The sequence below is a fragment of the Talpa occidentalis genome, unplaced genomic scaffold, assembly GCF_014898055.3.
Source record: "Talpa occidentalis isolate TD23 unplaced genomic scaffold, MPIMG_talOcc4v2.1 talOcc4.8, whole genome shotgun sequence".
NCBI lineage: Eukaryota > Metazoa > Chordata > Mammalia > Eulipotyphla > Talpidae > Talpa > Talpa occidentalis.
The window spans coordinates 40,436,003-40,449,555 of NW_023605194.1; the positions used below are offsets into that span (position 1 = coordinate 40,436,003).

The 13,553-nt window shown below is 40.1% G+C and overlaps 1 protein-coding gene across 1 annotated transcript in view; it reads right to left on the reverse strand.

Annotated features, from left to right (window-relative positions):
* The window catches only part of SAMD8 (sterile alpha motif domain containing 8), a 59,664-nt gene that overhangs the window by 29,835 nt on the left and 16,276 nt on the right, over positions 1 to 13,553 (reverse strand). The gene's annotated exons all lie outside the window — the stretch shown is intronic.

Below are 13,553 nucleotides of genomic sequence, written 5' to 3' on the forward strand. Positions count from 1 at the left end.
AGGAAAGAACCACCCAGAAATATTAGAAGGCAATACCCAGTGCTCAAACAAGGGCAATAAAGGTGTCTATCCCAAATTATCAGACTCAAAAAAAAAAAAAAAATTTACAATCCACGGGGCATTGGGTTGAGTACACAGAAAAGAGGTGGCCACAATAAGGCAAAAAACAAAAACCAACAAAAAACCCTAAAGAAATCATTCTCTATAGGGATAATTCCCCCTAACCCCCACCCCTGCAACATTAGGCAATTTATGGAGAAAATTTTAGTTGTCACAACTTGCAGATGGGGGCCATCTAAAGACCAGAGCCTAGGGATGCTGTTAAATATTCTATAACGCACATGATAGCCTTTAACAACAAAGTAATTATCTGACCCAAAATGTTATATACAGTACTGACACTGAGAAACCCTGCCCTAGACTAAACATGCCACCTGAACAAATCTTAAAAGAAACTCCCCAAAGGATCAAATTGTTTTAATTTAAAACCAAATCCCACAAGAAAGTGCAAGAATTCAACAGATAAAATTCACAATGCCAGATCTAATGAAAGATTACCAGGTAAAGCATAGAAGTAAGAAAATTTATATATACTAATACAAAGTTAATCAATCAAAATTGACCCAGAATTGACAGGATTAACAGACAAAAAAAAATATTAACAGTTATGAAGATGGTATAATATACTTTCAAAAAGTTAAACAAAGAGGGCCTCCCTGGTGGCACAAGGGGTTAAGATGCAGCCTATGAAGCTATCCGCAGCCACTGCAGCACAAATTCAATCCCCGGTCAGGGAGCTACCCACATAGCGCAGCAGACTTCTCCTGGCTCGCCTGCTGCTCTCCTCAGCAGCGTATTTCAGTCAATCTGCCTGTTCTGTTCCCCACCCTGTCTGGTGAATTCTCTCACCCCCCTCACCTCTGGCCTGTACCCGAGCTCCTGTATGCATAAATAAATAAATCTTAAAAAACAAAACACACACAAAAACACACACACACAAAAGTTAAACAAAGACTGGACAAACAGGGGGATTCTCTGGTGGCCTAGGGGTTAAGTCTCAGCACTATCACCTCTACAACCTAAGTTTAGTTTCCAGCCAAAGAGCTAATCCACAAATGGCACAGCAGACCTCTCCTATCTCACCCACTGCTCCCCATAGCAGCATATTTCAGTAAATCCACCTATTCTGCTCTCCAGTCTGTCTCTGGTGAAGTCTTTCACCCCTCCCCGACATTTCTGGCTTACATCCCAGTTCTTCTATGCAAAAAAAAAAAAAAAAACCACCACACACACCCCAGAATCTAAAAAAAAAATACTGGACACATTAAAAAAGACCCAATATAAACTTACAGAGATGAAATTACAACATATGTAACAAAAAACACACTGGGTAGGATTAACATCTGATCAGAAGTATAGAAAATGAGTAATAAATGTGGTAAAATAGAAAATAGTCAAAATAAAATCGGGAAGAAAAGGAATATTAGTCAGACTTTAAAAGGAACCATGAAGGTAGTGTGTCAAGTGAAATAAGCCGGATACAAAAGGATAATAAATATTATATGCTTTGCTTAGATGAAGTACCTTGAATCATAGAGACAGAAAGTAGAATGGTGGTTGCCAAGGGATGAGGGTACGGGACAATAGTGTTATTGTTTCATGGGTGGGTACAGAGCTTCCAGATGAGAAAGTCTAGGAATGAATGGTGGTGATTTGCAAAACAATGTGAATAAATTTAAATTAATTATCACCGAATTATACATTTAAAAATGGTGAACAAAAGTTTGTTATGTATGCTTTACCATGATTTTTAAAAAAAGGAGAAATACGTAAAGAATTTCTGTGATAGAATTTCAAACTGTGTAGTAGATATGTAAGTATAAGGAGAAGAGAAAGAGAAAACAACCATGGCCAGAAATTTTCCAAATTTGGTGAAAACTATAAACATATATCAGAAAAACCCCAATAGGGCCCTCTCTGATGGGATTAAGTCTCAGCACAATGAAGTTATTGGCAGCCACTGCAGCCTAAGTTCGATCCCCAGTCAGGGAGCTAACCCACATGGCACAACAGACCTCTCCTGTCTCACCTGCTGCTCCCCTCACCAGTGTATTTCAGTCATTCTGCCTATTCTGCCCTCTACTCTGTCTCTGGTGAATCCTCACCGCCCCCCAGCACTTCTGGCCTGCACTCCAGTTCTTGGAAGGATAGATAAAAAATCTTTAAGATAAATAATCAAATAAACAAAAAGCTCAATAAATCCCAAACACAAGAAACACAAAGACTATTCCAAATCATAACATAATCAAATTGTTCGAAGCCAGTGACAATGGGATAATCTTTTAAGCAAAAATGAGAATATAGACTCATCATGTACACAGGAGCAAAGATAAGAATGACAGCAGATTTCTCATTAAAAGCAATGCCAGCTAGAAAACAGTGAAACACCTTTAAAGTGCAAAGGGATAAAAACTCACCAACCTATATTTCTATAATCAATAAAGCTGCTTTCCAAACAAAGGTAAATTATTTTTCAAACACACAAAAGCTGAGCAATTCATCACCAGCAGATCTGCATTACCAGAAATATTAAACAGAAGTCCTTCAGGCAAAACAAAAATAAAACTGACTATCCCCTAAATTTTTCAACCCAGCCCCACTAAAGAGCTACTTGTGAAGCTTGCCTCCAGCCCCACTGAGGCTGACTCTGGCTGTGGTTCCTTGGAGCCCATCAGTCAGGAGCCCACCTTGACTTCCATGCAGGTCCAGTCTGGGCGGGGGCTGAGCTTTACCCTTTTTTAGCAGATGCCAGAATACTGGAAGTGGGCTGAAAATGTACCAACTTGATTGGAGTTTAACCTGCACCAATCAATCGCTGGGATTGGAAGCCCCCTCCCCTCGGCTCCTAGTGTTCAGTTATGAAGTCCAACAGGTACAGTCTCCCCTCCTTCCCAGTTTGTACTTATGTAAATTGTAAACCTCCCAATCTGATCTGGAGCTCTCATGGGTGCCAGGGAACTAAAAGGAGCAATCAGGTTCAAAAAATCAGGCACCCTGGAGGATATTTAAGTCAGGCTCCAACCAGCTTGAGGTGTATGAAAAGTGAAGAACTCTTGGAGAGGTAGTTGGAGAGGCAATCAGATTCACCCAGAACTTCACTGAGCTGTAACACTGAACCCTGTCCCCTGGCATCATGCCTTTGAAGACCTGACCTCCCACACTGCCTCCATTATTGCCTGCTGAGTAACACCATTGCCCTTCACTAAGTATTCCTAAAAGAGCAGGTTGGTTTTATGCTCAGCATTTCTGAGACCTATTTGGTCCCTGCATCTGACACGTCTGGCACCAATCCCTGGTGCTGCTGCCTTTGGTGCTGACAGGTCTGGTGCGCAGTGCCACCTGCTTAGCTTTCGGACTACTGTTGCTGACTCAGATCGCTCTTGTTTAGACCTTTGTGAACTTCAAGACCTTCTAACTCTTCTCTTTCTCCCAACCACTCTCTCTCTCTATCCCCTTTGTAGATAAACCCTGCTGTTACTGAACCCTGAGCCTGAGTTGTGTCCTGTAACTGCAGTTGAAGCACATGGAAAAGAACGCACCAAACGTGCTATTTTGGCTTTCCCAGGCCATTTGGTTACACTACCACATTAAAACAGGAATTCACACAGGCAACAGAGAATACCAGAAATGGTAACTAGAGGGATAAAAAATAGACAACAGCAAAGTCCAACATCCATTTATGATGAAGGTCCTTGAAATTCTCGGGGTAGAAGGAACACACCTTAACATGATAAAAGCCATATACAACAAATCCACCGCCAACATTATTCTCAATGGCAAAAAGCTGGAGGACTTTCCTTTAAGATCAGGAACAAGACAAGGATGTCCTCTCTCACCACTGCTCTTCAATGTAATACTGGAGGTCCTAGCCAGGGCAATAAGACAAGAGAAAGACATACAAGGAATCCAAATAGGTAAAGAAGAAGTAAAACTATCACTATTTGCAGACGACATGATAACATACATAGAGAACCCTAAAAACTCCACAGAAAAACTACTCAAAATAATCAACCAGTTCAGTAAAGTAGCAGGATACAAAATCAACACACACAAATTAGTAGCCTTCCTATACACAAAAAATCAATCAGAAGAAGAAGAAATCAAGAAAACCATCCCTTTTATAATTGAAACCAAAAAAATCAAATACTTGGGAATAAACCTAACAAAAGAGGTGAAAGACCTATACAAAGAAAATTATCAAACACTGTTAAAAGAAATTGAAGAAGGACCTCCCCTGGTGGTGCAGCGGTTGATCACCAGGCTGCAAAGGTGCCCGCAGCCTCTGCAGCACCAGTTTGATCCCTGACCGCCAGTGAGGGTCCCACATGGCGCAGCAGACCTCTCCTGCTGCGCCCACGGCTCCCCTCAGCAGTGTATTTCGTTGGTCTGCCTGTTCTGATCCCCGCTCTGGTGAATTCTCTCACCCTCCCATGCTTCTGACTGTACCCAGTGCTTGTATAAATAAATAAATCTTAAAAAAAAAAAAAAAGAAAAGAAATAGAAGAAGACACAAAGAAATGGAAAGACATCCCCTGCTCATGGATTGGAAGAATCAACATTATTAAAATTGTCATCCTCCCAAAAGCAATATACAGATTCAATGCTATTCCAATAAAAATCCCAACGACATTCTTCAAAGAAATAGAACAAATGCTGATGAAATTCATATGGAATTACAAAAAACCACGAATAGCCAAAGCCCTACTGCTAAAAACAAAGAAGAAAGGAGGTATCCCTCTTCCAAACTTCAAGCTATACTACAAAGCCATAATAATTAAAAGTTTGATATTGGAAACAAAACAGACACATAGACCAATGGAATTGAATAGAGAGCCCAGAAATAAAGCCACAATTATATGAACAACTGATCTTTGACAAAGGAGCAAAGAATATGCAATGGAACACGGACAGTTTGTTCAATAAATGGTGCTGGGAAAACTGGACCTCCACATGCAAAACAATGAAATGAGACCACTACCTCTCACCATGCACAAAAATCAACTCAAAATGGGCAAAAGAACTGGACATAAAATATATAGAAGAGGGCCTCCCCAGTGGCACAGCGGTTGAGCGCTGGGTTGCGAAGCTGCCCGCAGCCTCTGCAGAGCCGGTTCGATCCCCAGCCGCCGGGCAAGGGTCCCACATGGCGCGCAGACCTCTCGGGCCGCCCGCTGCTCCCCTCAGCAGTGTACTTCGGTCCTTCTGCCTGTTCTGCTTCCAGCTCTGGCTCTGGCGAATTCTCTCACCCTCCCACGCTTCTGACTGTACCCAGTGCTTGTATAAATAAATAAATAAAATCTTAAAAAAAAAATATATAGAAGAAAATATAGGTAAAACACTACAAGACATACATCTCAAAAATATCTTTAAAGACTCATCACCCAAAGCAGTGATAGCGAAGGCAAAGATAAACACCTGGGATTACACCTAACTGAAAAGCTTCTGCACAGCCAAAGAGACATTAACCAAAACAGAGAGACACCCCACTGATTGGGAAAAAAATCTTTGCACTGCATTCTACTGATAAGGGACTGATCACAAAGATATACAAAGAACTCACAGGGCTCAACAAAAACAAAATAAACAATCCAGTCAAGAAATGGGCAGAAGAACTCAAAAGACATTTCTCCGAAGAGGAAATGCAAATGGCCAACAGGCATACGAAAAGAAAAAATGTTCAACCTCCCTTATCATCAGGGAAATGCAAATCAAAACCACACTGAGATACCACCTTACACCAGTAAGAATGGCACATATCAAAAAAACAAGCAACAACAAATGTTGGTGAGGATGTGCACTGCTGCACTGCTGGTGGGAGTGCAAACTGGTCCAACCACCGTGGAAAGCTGTCTGGAGGTTCCTCAATCTACTAAAAATGGAGCTACCATACGATCCAGCAATTCCACCACTAGGGATCTACCCAAAGGACACAAAAACAGTGATTCAAAAGAGCACCTGTACACCTGTGTTTATTGCAGCACTATTTACCTATTTACAATAGGTAATTTACCAATTTACAATAGGTAAAACCTGGAAACAACCCAAATGCCCAAAAATAGATGACTGGATCAAGAAGATGTGGTACATATACACAATGGAATATTATTCAGCAATCAAAAAAGATAAACTCATACCATTTGCAGCAACGTGGATGGAGCTAGAAGGAATTATGCTCAGTGAAATAAGCCAGAAGGAAAAAGAAAAATATCGGATGGTTTCACTTATAACAGGAATATAGGGGAACCAAATAGGACATCAGTGTAAAAAAATAATAATTACAGTACAAACCACAACAAAGCAAAAACAGACAATCATAAACCAGAGACATACTGCAGGGGAGGAGGAGGGAGAGTGGTGAGAGGGCGGGAGGGAGGAGCACAGGAGACTCTGGTGATAGTGCATGGGTGCCTTGGGGAAGGAAATTCTATGGAGACTCAATCTGAGGGGTTGGGGGGAAGCAAATATTGTCTAAAAAAAGGTGAAAAAAATTGATAAATGTTAAAAAAAATTAAAAAAAATAGACAACAGCACAAAAGTTGGTGAACATGGAAATACATTAATGACTATTAAAATAACTCTACTCCAGAAAGAGGAAATATTTCTGAATATATTCCATAATATTTCAGTATTAGCCTGATACCAAAATCCAGTGAAGGTATTACCATCTAAAAGTACAGCTTGACAGCTGTCATGAGAAAATACAAAAGTTTATTTCTTTTTTTTCACCAAATTAAAGTCAAGAATATATAAAAAGGATAACACATCATAAGCAAGTGGTGTTTATCCCAGGAATGCCAAGTTAGCTTAGACTTAAAAATTAAAACAAAACAATTCTCCATAGTAACAAGCCAAAACAGAGAAACCACACAATCATCAAAAGATGCAGAAAAAGCATTTGATAATCATTCATTCCTAATAAAAACTCTAAGTGAACTAGGAGTAGAGAAAAACTTTATCAACTTGAAAAAAGGGCATCTTCAAAAAACGTATAGCTGACATCATACTTAATGATTAAAGACTGAATACTCGTCCTTAATATCAGGAAGAAGACCACCATTACCATTTTATAAAACATTGGAAGTTCTGGCCAGTAGAATAAGGCAAAAAGAAATTTGTAAACAATACCATTTACAATTGCATCAAAAATAAAATACTCAAGGATAAATGTGATAAAACATGACAAACACACCAGGACACTAAAAACTAAGACTGCTGAGAGACATCAAAGATAGAAATAAATAATGAGAGGTGGGTAGGTCGGAAAACTCACAGTTAACTACTTCTCCACAAATTGATCTATAGATTCAATACAATAAAATCCCAACAGACATTTTTGTATAGATATTGATAAACCTTATTTCAAAGATTCCTATGGAAATGCAAAGATTCTAAATGCCAAAACAACTTTGAAAAAGAATAGCTAATTTTAAGACTTACTGACGGAGGCTTATTAAAGTAGAAAAATTTAGGGTGGAAGTTTTCACAAGGTCAAAAACCAGAGGTGGGGATAGGAACGATTAAGTCTTAAACTTGGTCTTAAACTAAGGGAATTTCTAGGAATCTGGAGTGGAGGAAGACTATTATTAGTTATAGAAGAGCAACGCAACCTGACCCCAAAGCAATAAATTGCACAGTAATTTCATCACAGAGCAGTATTTAAGGACATCTCATACACTGGTAAAATGCAGATCTTGTCCTTTAAAAGACTAGCCTCCTATGTCTAGGCATCTCTCTCCTTTCTCTTTTCCCTTAATCTGCCATGTGCCAATGAAGAGGGCAATCTGCTGAACTCACTCTCAGAGAGACTCAAGAACCCCACTCATTGGACACATCAACATACAGTAGCTTTTATCCTACTGTTGTATAACAAACCACCCTAAGTTTACTTAGTGACCACCAATATTTCCTGCTGCCTGGACTTCTCTTATTCTGAAAGCAAACAGCTTCTCCTGTGTTGAATTCCCTTTATCCTGGCAATCTTTTCCTTCAGGAACAGCCCAGTCCTTTTTAAGTGGCTGTCTGATTAGGTCAGGTCCACTGGGCATAATCTTCCTTAGTCAACTGTGCCACATTATATAACCTAATCAAGGGAGAGATATAGGCCATTATATTTGCAGTGCCCTCACAGTATACAAAGGTCATAGGATGCCAACTTAGAATTTTTGTCTATCACTACTCTAATCAGGACAAAGTGGTACTGACATACAGATAAATGAACGGAAAAGAATCCAGAATCCAAAAAGAGACCTATATCTATCGATTTTTATTTATTTATTTATTTATTTATTTATTTGCGGGACCCTCGCTGGTGGCCGGGGAACGAACCGGTCCTGCAGAGGAAGATTACGCCCAGTGGACCTGACCTGCAGCCTTGCAGCCCAGAGCTCAACCGCTATACCACCAGGGGAGGCCCTATCTATCAATTTTTTTAAAAAATACATGTAAAGGCAATTCAGTGGAGGAGATTTTTCATCAAACGGTACTGGAACAGATAGCCATATGCAAAAATATACAAAAACCAAAAATCAATTCATACCTCTCATCACATACAAAAATTAACTTAAAATGGATCATAGATATTAACATAAAATCTAAAACTAGGAAACACCTTGAAGTAAACATAGAAGAGACAAATCTTTCTGATAACTTGGGTAAAGATTTCTTTTTTTTTTTTTTTTAAGATTTATTTATTTATACAAGCACTGGGTACAGTCAGAAGCGTGGGAGAGTGAGAGAATTCACCAGAGCCAGAGCAGGGAACAGAACAGGCAGACTGACGAAGTACACTGCTGAGGGAAGCAGCAGGCGCGGCAGGAGAGGTCCACACGCCATGTGGGACCCTCGCTGGCAGCCGGGTATGGAAACAGCGCCTTAGAGGCTGCGGGCAGCTTCGCAGCCCAGGGCTCAATCGCTGCGAAACCGGAGAGGCCCAAGATTTCTTAGATGTAATATAGAAAGCAAAATCTCTAAAAGCACAAATTCATAAATTGGACTTCATTTGTCTAGGAAGGAGACCAAGGACTTGTATGGATTTTAGTCTGCAAACTTCTGCATTGTTTGAATCTTTTATTATTACCATTACGAAGTTCTACAGTGCCTTAGGTTAGATTTCTAGAAGTGGAACAACTACATCAAAGAATCTGATATATATTTAGGCATTTACTCCCAAATACTCAAAAGTTTGATTCAAATTAGAAAGTACTGAACTGCAAAGCAAAAGCACTGTCCAAAATGTTACTTTATGCATATAAAGGAAATATTTCAATTTATTTTTTTAAATGTTTGTTTATTGCATAGAAGAATTGGGGTGTAGACCAGAGGTGCAGGGGGTGAGAAGACTCACCAGAGACAGAGTGGGGAGCAAAACAGGTGGATTTACCGAAATACACCGTTAAGGGGAGCAGCAGGCAAGACAGGAGAGGTCTGCTGCACCATTTGTAGGTTAGCTCCCTGGCCAGGGATCAAACTCAGACCGTAGAGGTGACAGCTGAGACTTAACCCTTAGGCTACCAGGGAGGCCTGTTAGATAAATTTTAAAAAACATTTACTCTGAAGTCATGAGTAACAATTAGTAATTATCAAAGTTCAATACTTACTAATTATTGGTTATCAAAGTTCAATACTTATCTTCACGCACTGTGAGAACAGCCAACTACTACAGAACCTGGTAATCAAAACACATTTCTCAAACTTAGCTCCAAGTAATAGATAATAAACAAAAGTAGCTGACTGTTCTCTACAAAATGAAATAAAAGTGGGCCTCCCTGGTGGCACAAGGGGTTAAGCACCACACTAAGAAGCAATCCACAGCCTCTGTAGCATGAATTCGATCCCCGGCCGGCCAGAGAGAAACCCACAGGGCGAAGTAAACCTCTCCTGTCTCGCCCACTGCTCCCCTCAGCAGTGTATTTCAGTCAGTCTGCCTGTTCTGTTCCCCACTCTGTCTCTGGTGAATCCTCTCACCCCCTCGCATCTCTGGCCTGTACCCCAGCTCTAATATGCATAAATAAATAAATCTTAAAAAAAAAACACCCAAATGAAACAAAAACTATCTTATCTTTTGGGTGAACTCTAGCTAGAAATTCTTGAAAACTATAAAAACTGCAACTTTCAGCACATCAACTCTTTTACTTACTAGCAAACATTTCTTTTCGCTCCATATTTTTACTTTATACTAATTAGAGATTTCAGCAATCTGACAGCAAAAGAGCTCAATATATTTCCTATATTTCCTATCAAGTATTCCATACTTATTAATAAAACAAAGTCTTAAGTTTGCACCTATTAGTGACCAAATTCCTTCACAAAAATGTAACAATTGTGTTCTACATTAAAAGTGCAAATACTGTATTTCAGTCTTAAATAAACATAATCATCCCATAAACATAGGAGATGACTAACAATAAACCCCTTCCCTATTTTCTGCCCTGTTGAAGCTATTTGTTTTGCCCCACCCTACCTCTGACTGACCAGATACAGAACAATCTAGCCACTATTGGAAATGATTCATTGATAGCATGATATGTGAATCACCAGTGACTTGGTGTCTAGGACAAAGATGATAAGTGGCATTCAACATCCCTTCCAATCTGCCTCTAGTTGTTTCGCCCTAGAGACAGAAAAAACAAAAATTATTTCCAGAATCCCTTGCAACTAGGATTCTAAATGTGAATTATATTCCACAAACTAGTTGCTCTGACATGAGATTCAGAAAACAGTGAAGTAGGGGCCATTTTCATGAAGTTTAGGCTAGCCACAAGAAAGACTGGAAATGCTGTGTTTGTCAGTCCAGCCCTTTGCACAGGGCAGTTTGTCTCTTGCAGCTGAACTGTGACAGAATATGCCTATACAGGCTCTTCAGTCCATTATCTTTCAAAGCATGTGAAATACCCAAAGTCAAAGAGTTCAAGCTTTCTCATAAGGTACACATTGTGGTTCAATTCTAAGTAAGGCAAAGTAGCTTGTGTGTGTGTGTGTGTATGCACCTCATAGCTATTCTCCACTGCTAAGTCTGCTCTCAGATTCAAACACCGCTCCTTTGTGTGGAGTTCTCTGACTTTGGGATTTGTTTCACTTGATGCAGATACTGTGAGTACTCTGGTGAATACTCTTCTAGTCTCCATTATGTAATTTCAGTTACCTACTAGCAGTATGCTAGCATTTGGTATACTTTTGTATAAAGGTTTTTGGGCCTTTCTGTTAGTGTAACAGGAATCTTCATAAAAAGAAGAGGTTTCCAGGTTCTATGCCTCACCAAGTGGGGCTGAGCTGCCAGGGGAAGCAATAGAAGACTTGCAGGAGACAAGGAGGGTGTGCTTGCTTCTCAGCTTTGGACTTGCTCAAGGTACTTGGGGGACATGGAAGAGACTTAAAGACACTTGAAAACCCATGAATGAGTGAGAGACACATTGGAAGGCTAACAAAGGCAGCTATTATCTTGTTCCTTTCAACCTTGACTTGCCTGACCCTTCTGCCCCACTTCCTATGGTTTCCTGCCAGAGATGCCTTAGACTTGTCTGAATGTCTGACTGGACATTTACCTACACAGGGATGGGTAACTTTTAATATTTCAGTGTGAAGCTATATTCTTTATTCTATATTCTTTCTGTTCTTCCCTTTCTACACCCAAATATCTATTAAAGCTCTTTCACATTAAGAGTATGTTTTGTCTTTATGCAGTGGACTGCAGAATCCCTTTAGAGCATGCAAGTTTGGTGATAACCAAGGTGCCCTGCTGCCTGCCCACTAATACTAGTATTTCTGAAAACAATTCAGGGGGGTCCAACTTTTGGTCCTCCAGATGGTTATGTATGGACAATTATTTCAATCCCTCCTTGTTTGCCTTTTTGAGAAAATGGGCCAGAGTAACTAGGGATAATTCAGAATTACAATGGTCCTTGACTTCCAAAATATACTTCCCTTTGACCTCCAAAATATACTTCCCTGTGCAAAAAAAACGGAAACCCATGGATCCAAAATTAAGCAAACTAAATAGGATATTTAAATAACTGGTATTTTAAAGTTTCCAGGAGACATCAGGACTCTAAAATTGTATTCTTCCAGAATACTATTACATAGTTCAATGAAAAAGATAAGAAAGCCTCTGAAGCCCTTTTTGACCTCTTTCTTCCCCGCTATCCTGTATCTGCCTTTTGTGCTGTCGTAAGAATGAACCTCATTGGGCTGGATGAGGTCCTCTGTGTTCCAAGAACTTGGCATGGTTCCAAAATGCACCTGGGCAGAACTGTGGGTAAAATCCCATTTGCACCAAAAGCTTATTGCTAAACCTCAGGGGAATTATTTCAGCCTTCTTTTGGTTATCTTTGAAGTGGCTCTAGAATTTGTGTTCATAGAATTTAATACTACCAGAAATAAGGGGTCTCCTTGGTGGCCTAAGGGTTGTCACAGGGCTATCACTGCATGATGGTCTGAGTTGGATTCCCAGCCAGGGAGCTAACTCACTTATGGCGCAGCAGACCTTTTCTGTCTAGCCCGCTGCTCCCCTTAACAGTATATTTCAGTGGATCTACCTATTCTGCTCCCCACTTTGTCTCTGGTGAACCTCCTCACCGCCCCCCTCTGGCCCACACCCCAGTTCTTCTATACAAAAATATAAAACAGATCTGTATCATGTGGTATATTAGAGATGACATTACCAAAATTAATTTGTAAATGAGTTTTATATAATTTGAAAGGGCTTATGTAAATCACTTCTAAAGCTCAGAAAACAGAAACTAACTCAATGTTTTTCAATTCATGGGGTCTTGAAAATTATTGGTAAATATAAGCTAGCTTAAACTTATTGGTTTAAAATACATGTGTTTTTTGGGCCTCCCCGGTGGCGCAGTGGTTGAGCGCTGGGTTGCGAAGCTGCCCGCAGCCTCTGCAGCGCCGGTTCGATCCCCAGCTGCTCCCCGGCCACCAGAGGAGGGTCCCACATGGCGCGCAGACTTCTCCTGCCGCCCGCTGCTCCCCTCAGCAGTGTACTTCGGTCCTTCTGCCTGCTCTGCTCCCCGCTCTAGCTCTAGTGAATTCTCTCACCCTCCCGCGCTTCTGACTGTACCTAGTGTATGTATAAACAAAACAAAACAAACAAATAAATAAATAAATAAATAAAACATGCCTCTATTAAAAAAAAAAAAAAATACATGTGTTTTTAGAGTAGCAGCATGTCTTATTCTACCTGATAATAAAAATAGAAAAGACATCCAAAATGGAGTCATTCATGCTGGGGCCCAGTCTTAATACCAATCTCACTGCAGTTTCAACCTCTCCCAAAATGTCATACTAAACAACCAACATGAAGTTCCTAATCAGCACCAAGAAGGTAAATATTATGCAGGACAAGACACCTCCCCATTTCCTAATCCTGAGTGAAAGTGACTTTATATGTATTAAACTCCTCCTTTGCTAAACACCTTGTCCCACCCTTTATGTCTACAAATACCTCTTCTCTATTTTGTGTAAACACTTGCAGCACCTAGATGGGATAC